Here is a 16,752-nt window from a genome sequence, read left to right as displayed (position 1 = left end):
TCAAACAGCTAACAGATCATCTGCAGAGGAATGGTTTATTTGAAGAGTTTCAGTCAGGTTTCAGAGCTCATCACAGCACAGAAACAGCTTTAGTGAAGGTTACAAATGATCTTCTTATGGCCTCTGACAGTGGACTCATCTCTGTGCTTGTCCTGCTAGACCTCAGTGCAGCGTTCGATACTGTTGACCATAATATCCTATTAGAGCGATTAGAACATGCTGTAGGTATTACAGGTACTGCACTGCAGTGGTTTGTATCATATCTATCTAATAGACTCCAATTTGTGCATGTAAATGGAGAGTCCTCTTCACACACTGAGGTTAATTATGGAGTTCCACAGGGTTCGGTGCTAGGACCAATTCTGTTTACATTATACATGCTTCCCTTAGGTAGGGAAGCATGTATCATTAGAAGACATAGCATACATTTTCACTGCTATGCAGATGACACCCAGCTCTATCTGTCCATGAAGCCAGATAACACACACCAATTAGTTAAACTGCAGGAATGTCTTAAAGACATAAAGACCTGGATGGCCTTTCTGCCAACTTTCTGCTTCTTAATTCAGATAAAACTGAGGTTATTGTACTCGGCCCTGAAAATCTTAGAAATATGGTATCTAAGCAGACTCTTACTCTGGATGACATTACCTTGGCCTCCAGTAACGCTGTGAGGAACCTTGGAGTTATTTTTGACCAGGACATGTCCTTCAATGCACATATTAAACAAATATGTAAGACTGCGTTCTTCCATTTGCGCAACATCTCTAAAATTAGAAATATCCTGTCTCAGAGTGACGCTGAAAAACTAGTTCATGGATTTATTACTTCCAGGCTGGACTACTGCAATTCATTATTATCAGGATGTCCAAAAAACTCACTGAAAAGCCTTCAGCTGATCCAAAATGCTGCAGCAAGAGTACTGACAGGGACTAGAAAGAGAGAGCATATTTCTCCTGTTTTGGCTTCCTTTCATTGGCTTCCTGTTAAATCCAGAATTGAATTCAAAATCCTGCTCCTCACATACAAGGTCTTAAATAATCAGGCCCCATCTTATCTTAATGACCTTGTAGTACCATATCACCCTATTAGAGCACTTCGCTCTCGCTCTGCAGGCCTACTTGTTGTTCCTAGAGTATTTAAAAGTAGAATGGGAGGGAGAGCCTTCAGTTTTCAGGCCCCTCTTCTGTGGAACCAGCTTCCAGTTTGGATTCGGGAGACAGACACTATCTCTACTTTTAAGATTAGGCTTAAAACTTTCCTTTTTGCTAAAGCATATAGTTAGGGCTGGACCAGGTGACCCTGAATCCTCCCTTAGTTATGCTGTAATAGACATAGGCTGCCGGGGATTCCCATGATGCATTGAGTTTTTCCTTTCCAGTCACCTTTCTCACTCACTATGTGTTAATAGACTTCTCTGCATTGAATCATATCTGTTATTAACCTCTGTCTCTCTTCCACAGCATGTCGTTTATCCTGTCTTCCTTCTCTCACCCCAACAGGTCGCAGCAGATGGTCACCCCTCCCTGAGCCTGGTTCTGCCGGAGGTTTCTTCCTGTTAAAAGGGAGTTTTTCCTTCCCACTGTTGCCAAAGTGCTTGCTCATAGGGGGTCATATGATTGTTGGGTTTTTCTCTGTATCTATGAAGCGCATTGAGGCGACTTATGTTGTGATTTAGCGCTATATAAATAAAATTGAATTGAATTCAGACAGACAGATGGATAGATAGATGCACAGCTCTGATCTTTGATCTGTTTCCTACTCACCTCTATTTGTTATCAAAAAAACATTAATACAACACGCTCTGATTGGACACGTGATTGAAAGCGGTGAAAGACAGCAGCATGGAGGTAAACAGAAACCTCTCTAGCCTCTATTGAAAGCCTGGGACCTAAAAGCTGTTTCTTCACAATACACACTTCACGCCTCACTGTGCTTCAAACTGCTACTCCTCGGTGTTGCCCTCTATGACGCGGCCATTGAAAAGTGTACACTCATCCTCTCTGGCTTGCAGCACACATTCACAACACAATAACTGATTGCTGAGCATGAAGCAGAAAGAATTACAAATTCAGACACAGACAGAGAGAAAAGTCGAGGCAAAGAGAGAGATTCAAACAGGAACATAAATGGATAAACTGGAAGAGAGGGGGAGCCCCCTCGCCCCCCAATGGCAAAAGTAAAAGAACCATAGCACCAACAGCTGAGGCAGATGAGCTCCAAACTGTCAGAGTCCCTTAACTCCCAGCCTCCCCGCTTGGCACGGCGTGCTGCAAGGGCGAGGTGGGATCCTTCCTTCACACTCCACTGGGCGGTGGACACACATCACACCGTGTCACCTCAGCTCACAGTGCATTAGATCAACTCCCTGCTGAATCACAGGCACACTTTCAGCAGGGCAGAATGAGGGGATGAGCCAAAGGTTACGGAGGGTCACTTAAAAACCACTGTGCTAGCGGAGAGCCAATTCTCTGGACTCTAATGCATCCAGAGACCTCACACTCAAGAGAGCTACTTTACTGCTGCCATTAGGGAACTTTTCTACCTCTGCAATTTCCATTATAACACATTATGTGTCAATAAGGCAGCAGGCGCAATTTAGGCACTGAGTGCTATTTTGTGATTTTTAAGTATTGACGCCCACTTTCACAGCAGTGGGCGAGGATGAGAGGGTGTGCTACCGTGACAACCATAGGCATAAAGCAGACAACAGTGTTTTGTTTTTATTGGCTGCCCAACCTCACTGCCAAAATGATTGTGGGCACACACACACACACACACACACACACACACACACACACACACACACACACACACACACACACACACACACACACACACACACACAAAAAACACACTTTGCCACTGGAGAAATGGAAATCAAACAAGTGCTGACCTTCTACCTTTCAGCTAGAACAAAAGAGTAGGCACCGCTACAAAGAGTGAAAGAGAAAGACGTGTAGCTGTGGAAAGATTGGGGAGTTGGTTAGGGAGTGTTAATGTTAATAAATTCACATTCTGGCAGCATCATAGACGAAGATATTTAGACTGGGGACATTTGCCAGGAAAGGCAACAGACTGACATCTGTGTGTGTTCACATCCAGTGGGAGGGGAAATGGCTCTGAGAAGAACGAGAACGTTTGATTGCGAAAAGGCCGGAAGTTCACACTGTTTTGGAAAAGTTTTGATATCCGTGGAGTTTCTGACTTACCAGAGAAGCCCAAATCCCCTCTCTCCTCCTCCCTGGCCTGCTTCGCCCGCTGTCTGGCTGAATTCAGTCTGGTTAAAAAGGGACAGCAGGGAATAACAAATTTAGCGCACACCATGTAGACTTCTCTCTGAAACAACCAGCATTTTAAACCAGCTTGAAAGGAACATCTAGTCTTTCCTAAACGGCTTTTCCCAACATCTGTTTGATTTCAGAATGGCTTCACTAATCTGTGCTTTTTTTTTTTATACTCTGCTAAAAACACTTCTTTTTCGTAGTGCATGTCTAATGCTCCGTCACAGCACAGATTAGACCAGGATATTTAGATAGAGAGAGATAATTCTCTCTTTCAGATCAATCTCTTATGAAAAAAGACCACTTCTCTTTTTAAATATATGTAATCATGCATGGGTGTGTCGACTGGCTGGAAATGCACTTAAAACGCTTCCAACTGTAAAGTTTTGGAGGTAAAAAGCACCTAAACAGTCAAGCTGTGTAAACCAGAGACTTTGAGAGGCAACAGTGTGCAATCCAAGCTGAGGCCCGTGGCTAAGAGCTGGAGGAGAGACATCTCCTCCCTTCATCTCTCGTCTTGTCTTGTTTCATCTCCTTCAGCTCCTCTTCTCTTATCCCATCTTAACTCTGTGTGTATTCTCTATACTTGCTCTTCCTCTTCTTCTACGCCTGTCGTCCTCACCTATCTTCTGCTCGTGCCCTCTTTCCTCTGACCTCATCTCCTTTTTGGTTATATCACCTTTTCCTCACACAGCCTCCACTTTCAGCCTTCCTGTCTTATTATCTCACACTTGATAAAAAATAGAAATGTTTGCCTTAACGCACACTTAACTATATTTTTAAAAATCAATAAGAAAAGAAAAAGGTTTCACATGACAGCTTGGGGAATTTGTGGGACAACAAATCGAGTCAAATGTGATCATCATGCCTTCATCCTCCAACCATACATTTTCCTAACTTTCCTATCTAAATTAGGGTCACGGCCTATCTCAGCTGTCATAGGATGTAAAGTAGGAAACACACTGGACTTATCACGTGGCCAAGAAGGCTCTCTCCATTCATCTTCTTCCTCCTATCATGACCTAAACTAAAGATCCCGCACATGGACCTGGGAGATAATATACAGATGTGTCTTGACAGATTTGAAATTAAATAAATATATATTTTGACATAAATCTTCAAACCCAGTCAATGTTTCACACTGAATTACTTCTCTCATGACTCTCCTGCTATAAAAATATGAACTTTACATTGGGTCAGAGGCTGGAAAAGGCTTTGATTTTCTGTCCTAACCTATGCTGACCTTGTCATTTCTCTCTCATTTTTCTAATAACTTCTGTTCGGTTTATCCAGCTTCTGTTGCGATTGGTGCTGTAGCAAAATCTGTCTTCTCTTTTCCTTAAACTGTGTCACAGTCAACACGGACACACCTAACGGAATCGATTGCAGAATGATTGAAGAAGCAGATCCAATTTACTTCGAGCAAAGGCTTATCGACTTCAGTCTCCTGCTCTTCGTATGACTCGAAGTCCCACTGAGAGAAGCAGCCGTTTCCACTTGGCTAAATACGAACACTGCTTTTCACAACTGTCAACAGTTATTTGACATTAATTCTGCTTAACACAAATGGCATATGTTTTGTCTCAATATCGCTCTTTAACCCCACTAACCAAAATTTAAATGTGTGCACCCTGTGCTGCACGCTTGTTTACAATCATATGAATTGTTTTCTAGCCATGTTCCCCCAAAACCTGCATTATTTACCGCAACCTTCCGCACAGCTCGACGTTTCAAAAGCCTTACCAGCTCGCACAGTCACTTCATTACTTCTTACAGAATATTACAACAGAAAATCTGATCATCCAACAGCCCTGAATTTAAAGGTTTCTGACCCAGATTTTAAAAAACACTGACACGCATACTATTCTCTCACAGCATCACACTGTAATAATGCTGACACCTGAGCTGACTCTGTACCTGAGAGCAGCGCTACAGTTCAGCTGCTGCCTTCTTCACCTTTTGCTTTTGGTGAATGTGCAACCGATTTTACAGTTTTCTTCTTCTCTGTGGGTTTGCAGGATCAAACAGCTGATTACAGCCGCGACTTTTTAGAATAAAACAAAGCAACAAAGTGACCTTTCCACATCCTGTTTGAAAGGGCTGCCTTCTGATCCCATCAAAAGAAACCTCCCACTATGTAATCGAGTCAGCCGTCTCACCACCCCACCTCTGCCCTTAGACACTACAGAGTCGTGCAGCGCTCTCGTCCAGCTCAGCTGCCATGGTGATAAGAAAGAGGACCGAGGACCGAAACTGAAAATAGCTTGAGACGGGATGCTGAGTTTGGGCAGCGAGCAGGACTACAAAGCACCTCACAGCAAGTACCCTCAAAACCTTAGGGAGCACTCTCGTGCCATGAGACCTGCCAAACAAAGCAAACATCTGAATCTTCTAAAACTCACAATAACACTGATGCTTTGTGGAAAAAGACGGCCCAAAATAATAATGAACACATCGGTGCTCATTCTGCTTATTGTCTGGGTTATATCCTTTTGTTAACAGCGTACCAGCAAACTGCACACACCCTGCCAAATCAACAACCCACAAACAAAGTTTTAGGATAGCTGCTTAACACTGTGAAGCATTTAGCAGTTAGGAATAGATAGAGATATACTGATATTGTCATCAGGAGTCGGTGGAGACCAAACCAGAGCTACAAAGAGAGCAGATATCTGTGTGAAATAGAGTCATCAAGCAGATCAAAACCAAATATATCATGTTAATCCGTATTTGAACAATGTGCAAGAAATAACAGATTGCTAATAATTTCAGCTTTACACACTCATAATAAGCAAACAGTATGTATATCTTATGGCGCTTCAAAGAGGCCAAAAGTAAATTTATTAAAATGCATCAAAAATAAGTAATCTTGAGATGGTGTTCACATCTTTTTTGAGCTATCTAAATGTGTAAGACTTTGTATTCTATAAACAGAACACGCTGACTAAACTCTGGTTGTTAATTAATGGACATTAATTGATGTCACAAAGCAAAGACGGCATTGTTAGTACACCGCTGAATACCTGCTTCTAAGGACATTGTTTTTCATTTGTCATCTCATGCAAAATAGAGCAGAGACGCATATACTGCATATTCGGCATGTCCGGTGAAATGTCAACAGGCGAAACAAGCATGGCTCACTGTAGAAATGCTAATTAGCACAGTGTCATTCTTCTAATGAGGGTCTGGTTGGCTTTCTCTTCCAGGCTGTGTTGTTCTTAGCTGTACGTTTGTGCGTGTGCTCCTGTGTCCATAAACAGGGGAAGGGGGCTCAGCGTTGGCACGGAAGCCTGTTGGTTTAATTTTAGACTATCGCCTAATGAGAGGCAGTGTGGCTATAGATGATACCGTTCTCCCGATGAAGTGTCATTACTGCCAAAGAGGGAAGAAATATTGAATTTAAATTAGAGGACATGGCTTGCAGATAGAAAGGTTCTGGGTTTTTTTTTTTTTGTTTAAATTACATTTTAAAGCAAGCAGGCTCAACAAAATGAAGAGGATTTGTTGATTGTGCAAGCGCTGGAAAGGTGCAAAATCTCTATGAACGTGTTAATATCAAACCTGAGCTGCAAAACCAGTCTGTAGGTTTTACCACAAGGAAAACACCCACAGCTTCAAAGAGTGACAGGCTACAAGTACACGACGAAACCAAGTCTCAAAATGTTTTAGTGAACATTTTCAGACTCATGCAACTGATGACTACTTTCTGTATCAACTAGTTAGTTTATATTCATTTGGTAATGTGGTGAAGAAACTGACCGTCGTTCGTTTTGTCTAAATAATCTTCAGAAGCCTTTTGCTGCCCAGTCAAGTTAAAAACCCAAAGATATTCAATTTACTATCACAAAAACTTTAAAAGATAATATTTTGCTTAAAAAAAGGGTGAAAACACTGAACAATTCTGTCAATTTAATATGTGTTTGTAGTTCTAATTTTCAAAAATAATTGTCAATCAACACCAACATGTGATAAAACAACCAGCATGAGCTCTAAAAAGCAAAAAGCAACACCATCAAATGTAATTTCTTGGCTGATTAATAGTTCAAACCCCCCAAATACTTAATTTTAAATCGTATAAAAGAGAGAAGACCAACACACAGTCATCACTGAGAAGTTTAAAGCAGCAATTATTTGATATTTGTCCTGATTAATAATTAATATTACCAACGAACTGAACCCAACAATAATAATAATGGTTCCTTTTTTAAAATCAAATAATTGCTGAAGCGGTTTAATCATCCAGGACATTTCATCAGTTCTCCCAAAAACATTCAAAACTTAAGAAGATGACTTATGCAGATCTTACAGAGCAAAACAGAGACACTGTGCCCCTAAATGCCATTTAACCACAAAGCTGATACATCACCTTTATCTCCGTGTGTGTCAGTAAGGATAAGTCGCCTCAGTTTGTGCATTCATTGCATGAAGCCAGTTCAACTGTCATAATCCCGGTGGTTGTTTACTTCTCGACGTGTCTGCTGTAACTGACTGACAGCAAAGAGAGAGGGGTTGGTTCCCTCGCACACCCAAAACCCCTCCTCCAAAAAACAAAAACCTCCCCTGACCCTCCCTCCCCTCTCACAGTGGGATTAAAACAACCTTTTGTGTCTCTACAATAGAGGTTAAACATTTCCTGGTATCACATGAACTGCTCGCAGAATCCACATAGTTACTGGGTGGCAATTTCTAGTATTTTATGCAAGAACATGAAATATTTTTAAAGTTATTTGTTTTTATAAGACGTAACAGTCTGCGAAATGAGGCAATGACAGAAGCGCAACATCCTGCTATATGAATCTGGCAGAGCATAAAAGCAACAGTGGCACTATAATTGCATGTTAAATCAAACTGCACCCAGTCTACAGTAAAATAATTGTCAGCTGCACTGATTGTGCTCGAATCAATGCGGCCTTCGAGGCGTTCAATAGAGGGTGGAGGCTGAACAGCAACGTAAGAAAAGAAAAAAAGAGTAAAAAGCCTCAAGGCACATCCGAAGGACTTCCTTTCCCATACAGTTAGACACCAGAGAAAGTACTCACCTACAGTCAACAGATGTCCCCATGCAATCTAATCTAGCTGACACAGTGAGAGGAAGCTTATTTATTGCCGACTCCTCGCCAGCATTATTGCAACCCATTTTAAGAGAATAGATGTGAAAAGTCTTTTGACGTCCGTTAGCTATGGTTGCAGAGGGTAACAATGGTTTGAAAGAGTCACTTTTCTCTGGGCCCAGCCTTAAATAACACCCCCTCGCTACAAAAGCACTGAAAATGTAACTTTATCTGCATCAAAGAGGATTCTCGCTCCGGCTGAACAAGGACCTCAACCCTGGTATTCAAAAAGCACACATATTTACTCCAGAGTTTTTATGTCTTTATGCTTACATTTGCTCCACAGAGTAATTTTTAAAATTGTTTTTTTTTTTGTTGCAAGTAACTATTCGAATTATGATTTTAAAAGTGCAAAACATTTACAAGAGATTAAACTAGCCGTTCACAGTTTTTGTTGATCTGTGACTTGTAATTGTCAGAAAACAGCATCACACATTAATTCCAAAAGGCACACTTCCATACATGCACACAGATGTATAATAGCTTAAAAATAGGCATACAGTAAGTGGACATGGTACAATGGAACATATCTCTCTAAAGACAGATATCAGGAAATTAATATGCAGAACTTGTAGGCAAAGGACATGAGTTTTGACACCATTGGCACAATGTTTATCACATTTTTGGTTTCCGTTCATAGCTTAAGGTCTATTGACCAATCACATTTGTTCAAAGAGGGATTGCACTTGTAGATATTTCATCTTTAAGCTATTATTAATTACTATACATTGTTAATAGTTCTTCTTCACTTTTACTGAAGTATTTTTTCATTGTTCAAATGCTTGCATAAAAAAAGAGAGGGTCTCCATTCACTGGTTGCGCTTTTGGGAATACCCACTTCATAATACTCCATGGCATATGACATCTGTCTGCTCCAGTGGGAAAAGCTGAATGGCTTCACAACATGGTCATTGTTGCAAATCGCTGTGAGTACATAACGTCCACCCACTCACAATGATGAAAACATCAGCCCACAGACCATCAGAGTGTCACTGGTGGTCGGGAGGCTCGAAACTTTTGCACTGCAATTCCAGCTTAATCTGCTAATGAACAGCTTCGGTCGTCCTTTTGTGTAAACATAACTCAGCGCGTTGAGCTTTCTCAGCATCTACCGTCTCTGCATGAGAAGCCATTAACTTAAACAAAAAAATGTATCATAAATAAAAGCATTCATTGTAGCGGACGTCTTTCAGGGAGATGATGGATAGCAGTGAGGTGTACGTATTGTGGTATGAAATGAGTGAAAGGGCCATATTTCACTGAGCGAGGGGCGTGATTGACCAAGTCTAATGGGCATTATTTCTGCACACTGACTCCGTAGTGCAGAGACACTGGGCGATCCCTGCCGGCCCATTTGCTCTTTCAGTCTCACACTGAGATAGGACCGGCGCCCTCCCCGGTCTTTGTCAAGACACCAATAGAAGAACGATATTTCAATGGCAACTGCATATTTCAATAGAAACTTTTAACAGAAAAATAAATAAATAAAAAAACTTTCATGTTGCCGTCTAGACCTGGCCCTCGTAACCGGAGCTGCGCACAGTGTGCATGTGACTGTTTGTGCACACTCATAAATTCATTTGTCTCTGGCGGGGACTCTTTTGAGCTTCCTATTCAGAAATGTGAATGGGAGTGAAATATGATTGGCCTGGAGAGAGAATAAGAGGCTGGGTTCACAAGGCTATCGAGGCTGGGCGGGCGGGCGGGGGACACTTGAAATACTTCATTGCCTGTCAGAAACAGAAAGAAAAGACAAGCATGGATGATTTAGCCTTCTAAAGTTTGCTCCTAATACATCATTCCCACACTTGTTTGCCCAAGTATATCGCACAGTAATGTTTTATGTCTTGTTTTCAGGTCAAATTTCAGTTATTAAACTGTTTAAATGTGCTTTGTATAAAGCAATAAAAGCATGAAAATGGTCTGACAGGACACTGCAGAACCGTCCTCGTCCATGCCTGCATCAAATTTAGTCTTGTTAACTCTGCCTGAACTCATTAGGACACAATAACACCGAGGAGATCAGGTGTCTGAGGTATCATGTACCAAGACTATCACGAGATAACGTGGGGTAACTGGTAAAGTATCAAAGGAGCTAAATGAAGGTGTAGGAATTTCACGGGGAAACAGAAAGCATTTCACAACAAGCCGCGCTGATGACAGAGGCATCGGATTCAGCTGCAACAATGAGGAAAACAAAGCTGCCGGCGTCTTAAGGGAATTTACATGAATTACAGAAAGACGGCCCTAGGGACGGCCGCGACCTCTCCTCAGCTTTTTAAAAAAAAAAAACAAAAACCTAAACAAGACCCCGATCCCGCCTATCGGCGCACAAACACACACGGCCACGCACGCGCACAGGAACACACCAGCAGAGAATGGTGTGACTGGTTTCCATGGTGCCATGAGGCTCACTGACAGGGCTGGAGTGTTAACATGCTCAAAGACAACAGGGAGGATGATGGTGGGGAAAAGAAAAGGACGGAGGGAGAGAGAGGCAGAGAGAGCACAGTAAAAAACAATAAACAAAAAAAAACAAAGCGTGTGTAGAAAGGGAGAGATTTACCACACAGAGGCCATCCCTGAGGTTAAGGACCTGTAGTGCTCTGTATCGTATTTCTTTTTTTCTACTCAAAGACCCTGACACAATTCAAAATACACAATAGTTCAACTTAACAAAAGCCAGAGCAGCAGCGTCTCTTTATTTCCTTCGTGCTACTAACTGTTTATAACATCAGTTCAATTTATGTACTCTAAATCAGCGGTCCCCAACCTTTTTTGCGCCACGGACCGGTTTATGCCCGACAATATTTTCACGGACCGGCCTTTAAGGTGTCGCGGATAAATACAACAAAATAAAACTAGTACCGGTACCGAAAAAAAGAAGATTTACTCATAACACACGTGAAAAGACCCAGGAAAACAGAGTAAACGATAAAAACGATAACAAAATAACGCTGAAAACCGATAAAAATCCTGAAAAACATACATTTCACACCTGAGCCTCAACTGAGCCGGTACCAAACGACTCACGGACCGGTCCGAGGCCCGGGGGTTGGGGACCGCTGCTCTAAATTGTTCGGGGACAATTCTGTTTAATTTTACTTCAATATAGAGCACATATTGTAGTAGTTATAATAACACTGTACTAACAGTTTAAGATCAACGTTGTAAAAAGTCAGTCATAAAAAAGGGCAGAAAGGCCAATATTGCTATGGTCTAACCTTTTGAAACAATTTCTAAATGAAGGCAAATAAATTACTTTAAAGATTAAAGATTTCTTTTCATATAAAGTGTGTGCTTACTTTTAATTTGGTTTCTGCAGTCCTTCTAATGGCCAGCAGGGGGAGACTGACAAAATAAGCAAAATTGTGTGTGTAAAAGGTTTGTTTCACTTCATTTATGACTTGAGTATATTTTTTCTTGATGGCTTGATGCTGTGAAATGGTAATTTAACAGCTTATCAATGTGCTTATTATATAACTTACAGTGTCCACAAGAAGGATAAAGCAAGATAAGCTGTAGGATGGCCCTAACTTGCTACCTTTGCCCCACCTGGCTCATCAGGTGGGGCAAAACAAAAATTGTTGTTTCAAAACAAAGGCATGTTGCAGGATGTTCTCAAAGGTTTGTCTCAGAGTTTCACAACAGGACCTCACTAAACTGTGGCTGATGTGACAGTGGCTAACATCTTTGATATACAGTTTGTGATTTTACCAAAACTTTCTGTTTGCATGGAATCTGTTGTAGTGGGAAGAAATATGGAATGGTACCATCAATGATATGAATCATAGCAATCTACTGAGCAATAATATGGAGCAAAAGAAACAACAATAAGACAATCATACCAGTTTTAAACAGCTTAGATTAGAGGAGCTTACTAATTAGAACTTAAACCGTACAGTTAGTACATCTGTAAGGTCACTAAAGTTCCCTCATTACTCAGAACAGCTGTGAGTGAACACAACAACAACAAAGACTTTGTGGGTTTTATTGTCCACTTCTTTTCTCTCCCAAATAACAAGGCTAACATGGACTTGTACAACCTGTCTGATGGTCTTATTGTTCATATACAAAGGCATTTGATTCTAGCTCTTTGGGGATTCCCGTGTTATAATAACAGGCAGCACAAAAGGGTCAGAAAAACAAAACCTATGGTGTAATAAACCACAATTTTCCATTAGGACCCGGTAATCCCACACAATCAACATCACAGGCCTCAGAAGAAGTACAAACTTACAACTGTCAATACAAACAATGTACTTGCTGACTTACCTGTAATATTGTCAGAGGCATCTTTATGTTTGTTTGTACAGCCTTTCTACCTTCTTGTTTGTTAAGTTGCTCAACTTTCCTCTGCAATAAAGGATTATATGGATATTTCCGCAGTGCTTATTTTCAGTTTTAACCCTCTCGAGGCAGGCGTTGCCGATTTGCAACAGTTAAAAACTAACAACCTGATTACCCCACATACATATTTTATGAGTTTTTTTTACTCAGAAGTACCACTGCAGGACTTGGTTGTGCATAAGCAACAAAAAACTTAATTTGAGCCTGACAGGGTTAACTCTCAAGCAGTCCAGATAATATGGCCAAACTGTAATAGTCTGCAATCATTCTGATCATGTGAGCGTTTTTAAAGCGATGTTATTGTGTTTCCCGATTTCAACACTCGACTTGGTGAGTGCAATCGCATTAGAAATTAAATGAATAACAACTGACACTGCAATAATAATCCCAGCACTAAGATTTAGCTTTGAGGATGTGGAACACCTTAACTGCTTTTTCAGCCACTAAAACAGAAATTCCTGCTCCTGTGGCTATTGTTAGCTCACCATGTTCAAGCCAAAGACTTTGACTGACTTGCCAACCATAGCCATACAGTATATAGCAATATGGCAACCATCCATGTGATAATGAAGCAAGAGAGGAAGTGCTGCAGCCAGGTCTGATATGGTGTGTGCATGGGGCTTGTCTCCAACTGCAGAGAGCACCAGCTGAGGACATGAGGGGAGGTGGCAGACATCCAAGAGTTTTTCTGCACCAACACAGAAAAGCCCCCCAAGCAGATCTCCCCCTCTATATGCTCCATACTGTCACCCATAAGAAGATCATCTTCGGCCCAGTGAGCAGTAAGCATCCATAGATGTCAATACACCCACTCCCCAACACACACACACACTCACCCTCACTCTCTCTCTCAGTATGTGCATGTGCACTGATCCCCGCGTCCATATGTGTCCACAGAAGGCGCAGGCATGTGTGCACCTCCTTTGCTTCCCCACCAGGACCAATTTCCATCCACCGTCTGTGAGAGTGTGCGATCGATGCTGCACGGGGCGCGTCATCCCGGCTGTTCATTACCGTTGGCAACTCTGTGACCATAAGCACAAACAACCTGCCCCTCTGATGCATTGCACACCAGCTAGAGACGGATGAATGGACGGAAGTTTAATTTAAAGCTGTGCATTAAGCATTAACCTATTACTTTACGAGCAGCTAAAGGAATTTCACTTAACTTTGCTGCCTGAGTGTCTCCAGAAGGAATCTTTGAAGTGCATGTTTGTGGCAGCAGCAAGACAAAGGAGAGTTTGCTCCCTTCTTCATCTTCATCCTCATCTGAGCCCTCTTTCCAGCTCTCATACCACCTGTCTCCTCAACGCAACCGCAATCTCTCAAGACTATACAGAAGCAGTCAGGGATGTCAACAAACACAGCTATTATTTCAGTTTAAATAGGTTCATGTTACATATCAAATGTAACATACTAAGAATTCTAAAGCAAAAAACACACAGCCGGTATAGGAGGCTGCAATGAATGAGGAGATAAAGTTCAGACAGTCTTTGCTTTCTCTGAGCACAATCAAAGCTTCCCCTCAAACAAACAACTACACACTTGGACTGAGAGCAGACGGAAAAGCCAAATCCAGGGAAAACAAGTCTAGCCCTGCTCTCTACCTCTCTTTTCCATAAGCAGAGAGGTGAAATTACCAGCTTCCGAGTGACGCCCTAATATAAAGTCTATATCACGTGCAGTGGCTCAAGACCAGAAACAAGGAAATGAAAGTTTCTGCTCAGTCTTTAATGCAAAAACTCCTGAGAGAAAAAAAGATGGATGGGGGGGAGTGTCAGTGACATCAGTCGTCATGAGTGGAGCGGTGAAGGAGACTGTGCTGAAGGGTATAATCAGGCTGTCTACAACAGACTGAGGCTGCCACACACACACACACACACACACACACACACACACACACACACACACACACACACACACACACACACACACACACACACACACACACACACACACAGAGACGTGCACGCACACATGATATTGCTGCTGAGATAAAAAATGTAAAGGGAGGGAGACAGATGTGTCTGTTAGGAGAACAGACAAATGAAAGGTGCAGATGTGCAAAGGACCGCAAAGGTGCAGAGGTGCTGGCTATTCATACCTGAGATTCCAACACGATTCCACACATTCTACACATTTTACTTCTTTCTTATAACCACTATGTGCCTTTAAAGATGCATTTTGTGTCACCTATGTTTGATGTTGTTATGTGTTCTCCTTCATGTGTTCTTGTTCTTGTCTGATCTGAACTGAATTTGGGTGTAAGGCTGGGCTTGATGCTGATATATGACTTCTCCTATTGGTGGAGCTTTAGTAGTGGAATATTGCACTCACACTTACTGGGTTAGGTGGAAGCTTGTTACTGGTTGAACACCATATGTAGAAGGATTCGGTGTGTCCATGGACTGAAACGTGTTGGAGTTTTTGTAACCTAACCTTACTGTGAAAATACAGGTATTTTAATTTTATTTTGAAAAGAGAGTTTTTTGGATATTGAAGCCTACATGTATCCCTTCCAAATTACACCTCAAATATAGTGGGTTGAATCCACAAATGTTTGTTTTTGTATGTGTGACTATGTCAATGAAAACATGAATCCCCTGTCGTGTGCACAGTGTGTGTTACCACTGGGCTAATGGCTGGTAAACATAACTAAAGGTCAAGGAAAACACTGAGGGGATGGTGAAATTACCTCTGTATTGCCTTGGCTGTTTTCACTTGTAATTTCATGTTAATCATTCCTCTGCCTTTTCCTCTTTACTGCTAAAGACAGTATCCACCATTTCAGGTAAGACATCTGTAACTTGAGCCGCTGATTTACAGACGTGAAAGTTGTAACAAACTCCAAATCCAGATCTTGGCGAGAGAGGGAGATTATCCAAAATGTTTTGTTCTGGTGATTAAATCATAACACTTCCTGTACATTTCACATTAAAAGCATTGCCTTGGGCTGTTAATAGACTCATTGTTGGTGAGCTTGGAAAGGAGGCAAGAGCAGGCGGCCACAGCAGCAGGGGGCAGAGACAAAAAGGCTGCAGTCTTGACGGGCAGTTTCCAACAACCTTCACATACTGCTAAATCTAATGGAGTATTGCTAGAACAGTCTAATCAGTCTGCAATAAGAGTTTTTCTTTCTGTAAAGCTGGGAAACTTTTAAAATCCTATATAGGAACGTGACTATTAGTATTCGCATTTTAATTGTCATACTCATCAATAATATTCCTGTGTCTGATAGTATCAGTTTATTTCTGTTGTGTCAGGTACCAGGATCCTCACATCTTTAATAGCAAAGTTACTGCAACAATTTATAAGCCTGGGACAAAATTTAGGAGACTTTTTTTGTTTTTAAATTATAGGAAAAAATAATCAACATTCTCTTCCTTCAACCTTCTCTTCCCTGTCTTGCTTCTACAAATATCTGAGGTAAATACATATCCAAACCAATATTTGTGTACTCAAAGCCTGGCCGTCTCTGTTTGCCCTGAAAAACACGTCTTTGCAGCGGTTGGTGTTCCCTAACTGGCCCCAGTGGAGGAAGACAAAGCAGCCCTCCATGCCTATCAGGATGTTTCCATCCCTCTCTCGCACTCTAATCTCATTCCTTCTCCACCTTTCTCCTACATCCACTTCTCTTTTCCTCTCATCTTTGTTTTTTTCTCTTTCGCCTCCATGCTCTTTGGTGCAGGTGACAGCACAGGGACAATGGGATGATATCACCACTCGACTCTTAGCAGCTTGTGCATGCTGCACAATAACAGACTGCTGCAGCTCAAGTGTGGCACACTGTAAAGTTTATGTGTGAGAGAGAAAAGAGTAGAAAGAGCACAGGAGACAGAGGGTGAGAGAAGGAAGGGTGGCAGGGGAAGCAAAGAAGGGAAAAAAAAGCAAACTGTACCGCTCAACAGATCGAGAAAAGGAGTGGAGGGAGGAGGGAGAGTGAGAAGGACTGTGTTTTCCATGTTCGTGAACACTCTAGTGGTCATGCGTGGATGCAAGGTACACTG

General features: G+C 41.7%; 1 protein-coding gene across 21 annotated transcripts in view; it reads right to left on the bottom strand.

Annotated features, from left to right (window-relative positions):
* Positions 1-16,752, bottom strand: part of LOC101476481 (neuronal cell adhesion molecule) — a 77,613-nt gene that overhangs the window by 44,205 nt on the left and 16,656 nt on the right. For 16 of the 21 annotated variants that reach the window (XM_076885983.1, XM_076885968.1, XM_076885982.1 and 13 more), the window contains exon 2: positions 3,213-3,280. The exons of 2 other annotated variants lie outside the window; for them this stretch is intronic. The gene's annotated coding sequence lies outside the window, so the exon portion shown is untranslated. Of the gene's footprint in view, positions 1-2,896; positions 2,917-3,212; positions 3,281-7,650; positions 7,766-16,752 lie in introns of those variants that run through there. 3 more of the 21 variants (XM_076885970.1, XM_076885974.1, XM_076885975.1) reach the window with 3 other exon arrangements.

This window comes from Maylandia zebra, linkage group LG7 (genome assembly GCF_041146795.1).
Source record: "Maylandia zebra isolate NMK-2024a linkage group LG7, Mzebra_GT3a, whole genome shotgun sequence".
NCBI classification, from domain to species: Eukaryota; Metazoa; Chordata; class Actinopteri; order Cichliformes; family Cichlidae; genus Maylandia; species Maylandia zebra.
This window is presented reverse-complemented; position numbering and strand designations above follow the sequence as displayed.